Source organism: Rutidosis leptorrhynchoides, chromosome 2, assembly GCF_046630445.1.
Source record: "Rutidosis leptorrhynchoides isolate AG116_Rl617_1_P2 chromosome 2, CSIRO_AGI_Rlap_v1, whole genome shotgun sequence".
Classification (NCBI taxonomy): domain Eukaryota; kingdom Viridiplantae; phylum Streptophyta; class Magnoliopsida; order Asterales; family Asteraceae; genus Rutidosis; species Rutidosis leptorrhynchoides.
Genome location: NC_092334.1, coordinates 623,521,529 through 623,528,050, shown reverse-complemented (window position 1 = coordinate 623,528,050; position 6,522 = coordinate 623,521,529). Strand labels below are relative to the sequence as shown.

Genomic DNA, 6,522 nt, shown 5'->3' with positions numbered 1-6,522 from the left:
AGAAGTTCTTCAACCAAACAAGCTCTTTAGAAGCTTCTGCAATAGCCATATATTCGGCCTCGGTAGTTGACAAAGCAACACTCTTTTGTAGTTGAGACATTCAACTAACCGCCGTCTTCCCTATTGTGAAAACATAACCCGTAGTGCTTTTCCCCGAATCATCACATCCACCCAAATCAGCATCCGCATAACCCCTAAGTATGAGATTGTTTTTGAAGAAACACAATCCCATATTAGAAGTACCTTTCAAATAACGAAGCAACCATTTGACCGCTTCCCAATGCTCTTTCCCCGGATTAGACATATAACGACTTACAACTCCCCCTGCTTGAGCAATATCGGGTCTTGTACAAACCATGGCATACATAATACTACCCACGGCCGATGCATATGGAACCTTTTCCATCTCCATTTTGTCTTCTTCCATTTTAGGTGATTGACTTTTCGATAGCTTTATCGTGCTACTCAAAGGCATAGAACGAGCCTTTAAATTTTCCATGTTAAACCTCTCTACAACTTTCTCAATATATTTGGATTGAGACAAGTATAGAGTACCATTCACATGATCACGCACAATACTCATGCCAAGTATTTGCCTAGCACCACCAAGATCTTTCATCTCGAATTCACGGGAAAGTAATCCCTTCAACTTGTTAATTTCGGACATGTTGGAACCTGCAAGTAACATGTCATCAACATACAACAATAAGATTATATAAGAAGACTTGAGTTTCTTCAAGTAGCAACAGTGATCCGCTTCACATCTTAAGAAACCAATCTTCTTCATAAAATCATCAAACTTCAAGTACCATTGCCGAGGTGCTTGCTTCAATCCATACAAACTTTTCTTTAGCTTACAAACCCACTTCTCTTTACCCTTTACCTCAAAGCCCTCGGGTTGCCTCATGTAGATCTCTTCAACAAGATCACCATGCAAGAATGCGGTCTTCACATCTAGTTGCTCTAGATGTAAGTCTTTGGATGCAACCATAGAAAGTACCAAATGAATAGTAGTCATCTTCACCACCGGTAAAAATATCTCTTGGTAGTCAACTCCTTTCTTTTGTTGAAAGCCTTTAACCACCAAACGAGCCTTGTACCTTTTCTTGCCATCCAACTCATTCTTGATTCGATACATCCATTTACTTTGCAACGCCCTTTTATCATGATGTAACTTCACTAGTGACCAAGTTTTATTCTTCTCAAGTGACCCCATCTCTTCTTTCATGGCAAGCTCCCATTCGATGGATTCTTTTGTCTTCCTTGCCTCAAAGTAACTTTCGGGTTCACCATTCTCGGTATAGAGCAAGTAGTTTGCTGATAGAGAATACCTAGGATTAGGTTTGGGCACTCTAGTCGAGCGTCTTAGTGTAGGAGTAACCGAAATGGTTGGATCGGTTTCATTTGTATCCTCCTCATCACTAGAACTCGCACTATGTTCGAAATCATCACCGCTTTCCGAACCATCCCCATCATTAGCATTTTCCGACGCCTCACCGTTCATTGGCAATTCATTGTTTCCCGTACTCCCACTAGAACCTGTAAGATCATCAATAGAAACATCGTCAAAAGTAACATGACCCGTTTTAGGACTCCCCGTTTCCGGTTTGCCATAGACCGAATCTTCATCAAAAGTAACATCGCGAGAACGAATTACTTTTCTAGCCTCGTTATCCCAATAACGATAACCCATTTCATCCGACCCGTAGCCTATGAAAATACACTTCTTTGACTTAGCTTCAAGCTTGTCTCTATCCGCATCTTTGGTCTTCACATATGCATTACACCCAAAGATCCTAAGGTGACCATAACTCACCTTCTTACCTTGCCATTCTTCCTCGGGAATTCGAAAACCCAACGGTGTTGAGGGTCCCCTATTTATCAAATAAGCCGCCGTGTTAACCGCATCCGCCCAAAACATTTTAGGCAAACCGGCATGTAGTCTCATACTCTTAGCCCTTTCATTTAACGTACGATTCATACGTTCGGCTACCCCATTGTGTTGCGGTGTCTCTGGTACCGTTTTTAACATTCTAATACCGAGCTTTGCACAATGGTCTTTAAACTCAAGACTACCATATTCCCCTCCATTATCCGACTTTAAGCACTTGACCTTCAAGTTAGTCTCATTTTCTACCATAGCTTTCCACTTCACAAATGTATTAAATACATCAGATTTAACTTTAAGAAAATAAACCCATACCTTTCGAGTGGCATCGTCAATGAAGGTGACATAATAGCGAGAACCTCCATGTGATTCTACATTTGTTGGACCAAATACATCCGTATGAACAAGCTCCAATTTCTCCAACTTAGGAGCATTTCCCGATTTCTCAAAAGTCACCTTCTTTTGCTTCCCATATACACATGGTTCGCAAAACCCAAGTTCTACCTTTTTCAAATCCGGAATTCTCCCACTCGAAACAAGCATCTTCATACCCTTCTCACTCATATGCCCGAATCTTCGGTGCCATAGAGTTGATTCAGACTCAATATTAACCGTAGTAACCACCGTGTCTTCATCAAACACTTCAACCATATAAAGAGTTCCCCTTTTATGTCCACGAGCCACTACACAACTACCCTTAACCACCTTCCATTGGCGGTTTTCAAAAGTAACCGCGTTACCTTCATCATCTAATTGACCAACCGAAATAAGTTTCTTTTTTAATTTAGGAATGTATCTTACGTTTTTCAAGGTCCAATTAGAGCCAAGAGTAGTCTTCAATAAAACATCTCCAATGCCCTCTATATTGAGTTGTTTGTCGTCCGCCAATCTCACCTTGCCTTGATATGAACGAAAATTCTTCATCATGCTTTTGACATGAGTAGCATGAAACGAAGCTCCCGAATCCAAAATCCAAGACTCCATAGAATTTTCAACACTACATAAAAGTGCATCATCACTTTCTTCCGCGGTCAAGTTCACACCTTTCGCCAGACCATTTTTACAATTCCTTTGAAAGTGCCCTTTTTGATTGCAACCCCAACAAACAGCTTCACTTCTATCTTTCGATGGATACCTCTTCTTAGACTTCTTTCTACCCTTCTTCTCACCGCGATCAAATTTCCTACCACGGTTGTCGGTACTTAACAAAGAACCGGATGTCGATTCCCCCGAGTTTCTCCTACGAGTATCTTCACCAAGAATCAAATCCCTTATTGCTTCAAACGCTAGCTTAGTAGTTCCCGTAGAGCTACTAATCGCGGTAACCGTACCCGACCAACTTTCCGGTAATGATGAAAGCAAGATTAGTGCTTTTAGTTCATCATCAAACTTAATCTCTACCGATTCAAGCCTTGAAACGATATTATTAAATTCATTGATATGATCCGTTGCACTCGTACTTTCCTTCATCTTTGTATTGAACAATTGACGCATGAGAAATACCTTATTAGAAGCGGTAGGTTTCTCATACATGTTAAAGAGTGCTTTCAAGCAAGCAAACGTCGTCTTCTCATTCACAACGTTGTATGCAACGTTCTTAGCAAGTGAAAGACGAATAGCGCCCAAAGCTTGACGATCCAAAAGCGTCCAATCGGCATCGTTCATGCTTTCAGGCTTGGTCTCTAACAAGGGTTGGTGTAGCTTCTTTTGATACAAGTAATCTTCAATTTGCATCTTCCAAATGCCAAAGTCTCTCCCATCGAATCGGTCGATTCTAAACTTCCCGTCTTCCGCCATCATTCCCTTAACGAAACCTTTTGCTCTGATACCAGTTGTAAGGATATTATGACCCAAAACAACGCAAGTGATTCAACAAGATCACTCACCGATAGTAATTCTACAAGATTACTAACCCACTTAATGAACGAAAGATTATAAATGCAAGAAATGTAAATCGACACAAGAGATAACGTGATTATATGCGATCGTTGTGATTGCTTTAGTCCACGAACCAACTAGAGAATGTATTACTGAATATTTGTGGTGTATTTACAATGAGTTACGAGAGGGTCTATTTATAGAATGGTTTAAGGAGTAAGCTAAAAACAATTCCTTGAAGCTTCATGTGAGTTTCCTGACAGCTTCATAGAGGCTACATATGAGTTTTCTGACAGCTTCGTGGAAGCTACATGTGAGTTTCCTAACAACTTCGTGGAAGCTTCGTGTGAGTTTCCTGGAATCTTCCCTCTAGTTGTTTAAAGTTCTCCATATCTCCAACACGTTAGACCTCAGCGACTTCACACTTCTGTTCAGCCTCTCTCATTTTCCAGCCACAATTGGCGATCCATTAACATTCAATCGAAACAACCACCACGCTGACTCATCAGGCCATTCACGATTTTACATTCTATTATACCGTACACCGGATTCTGAAAGTTTAAAAGTATGTTGAGAGCCATGCAATCAACCATTCTTGTGAACAAAATCTCCTAATACACATTCCTACACATATTAATGGGATGTCAAATGCTTGTCTAAGATCACCGTCGTGCTTCCTCATATGCTCCACATCAACTTACAATCACTCAATTTCAATCATACTTGGTTTCTAAAGAGTAGTTACCATGAAAGCTGCTTCGCGACCCATTAGCTTGCCTAGCGTATTCAGGATTACAAGCAAGTCTGTAATCTCTTCCATTTCAACCATTACCATCACTCATCTAATAAAAACCACCTTCATCTTAGAATCAAACTATGTGCAGCTCTTTTCATCAACCACTAAAGTGGGGGTAATTGTGATGGTGACGCTTCAACACGTTAATCAACAATCAACAAATGTTCGCTGTAATACCACAAGTTTTCTACAAAACCAATAGACAGAGAAGCACGTTAATCAACAAACAACAAATGTTCGATGTAATACCACAAGTTTTCTACAAAACCAATAGACAGAGAACAAAAATCGTTCACTTTCTTGTTCAAAATAGTGAGATAAGCTTATGATGTAACAAAACAAAATTTTCATATGGATGTTTCGGAATCTCCTGTTCCAAAATGTACTTCGGCTATGTTTTCTATATTAATCACAACATGCCATTCATACTTGTAGGAACCAAAATCACGTATGTTGTCATTGTTAACTCATTTAAATTTGACTACAACTTTTTCAAGAAAAGTCTGATGAATCTCATTGGTGTTACAGACCTATTGTCACTCACATGAACATTACCAAACATTATTGAGTCTCGATCGATGTATGCCAAAATGAAATAACAAACATAAGCCTAAGTGCAATAACAATAATACATTGTCTTGTTATGTAACTAAGTTACAATTACAATGTAGCGAGACACTTCAAAAAAAAGAAGCTAAAAAAAAAAAAAACAAACAAACAAACACAACTTGTCAACAGGAAGGCAACAGCGAAATTAGCACATATAAGCGAAATTAGCACATATCGCATTAGGCAAAGACATCGACACACAAATCATGATTAATCTAATATGTTATTCATCAATTTCTAACCTAACATGAGTATATAATTAAAATCAAATATATATGGCTTAAAATAAGTAAAAAAAAAAAAAAAATCTGAATCAAGTTGTTACCTGAGTTAACACAACAAACCGCTGCTAGATTTGCAGGAATTTTTGTGTTCAGTGGGTGTGGTTACGATGACAAGTTGAATGCTTTCAAATAATACAGTCCCTTATAACCCATCAAAAATGTTAGTATCTCCTGTAACAAAAATAATTCCACACATTATATCTGTATGATACTGATCCTTTAAGATCATATAGGCTTATAGATCAGAAAATCAAAAATCACCACTTAACTCATATAATAAACACCAAATACCAAATTTCAAAAACAAAAAATCGCAGCATCAGATGTAGGGTTTAAGATTAACAACTACAGAGCGGAATAAAACTTAGGGTTTAATCACAGTAACATCAAATTAATAAAATTTAATGGTAAGTAAATACAAGTAATGATGAACAGAACTCATATCTGACTCACTTGATACACCCTGAAGTATAACAATACACAAATTAGTAGAATCATAAAAGAATTAAAATTACGTATCTCAAAATGGAGTGCAATCTAAATCCTAACATCAGCCACATCTACCTGTCACAAGAGAGAAAAACAGAAAGAAACATGTTTAATTTATTGTGAATAGATGGAAATAGAAATAGAGGAAGAAATAAACATACCGTGATTATATTCACAAATTCACAAACTAATGAAGATAAAAGAGAAAATAATTTATGTAGGATATGGATGGAGATTGGAAATGAGTCATCCAGGCACGTGTTTAACCAAATGAAGCTAAACGTGACTAGTAGCGGAACTTGAACTCAAAGACAGGTGGGGCGGATGTAAAAATTTAATAAATTTTTCATTTTCAGTGGGGTAAACACTAATAAAAACCTTATTTTTTAGTAAATTTTCTTTTTAGTGTAAAATTTTTTTATCCGTTAAATCTAGGTGGGCGGATACCCCTTTGGATTCCACTAAGATCCGCCCCTGAACGTGACCAAGAAGGAAAGTGAAGCATATACACTGGTAGCTGCCTGTCAAAAATAAGGAACGGGTGAATGAAAGCAGCTGGTGTCAATCGGAGTGCATAT

General features: G+C 38.2%; 1 long non-coding RNA gene across 1 annotated transcript; it reads right to left on the bottom strand.

Moving 5' to 3' along the window:
- Positions 1-3,895: 3,895 nt before the first annotated feature.
- Positions 3,896-6,231, bottom strand: LOC139893584 (uncharacterized). Its single transcript, XR_011774628.1, has 3 exons — positions 6,106-6,231; positions 5,497-6,019; positions 3,896-4,749 (listed from the first exon to the last, which is right to left on the bottom strand). It is a non-coding gene; the product is annotated as an uncharacterized lncRNA (long non-coding RNA).
- Between the last annotated feature and the right edge of the window lie 291 nt (positions 6,232-6,522).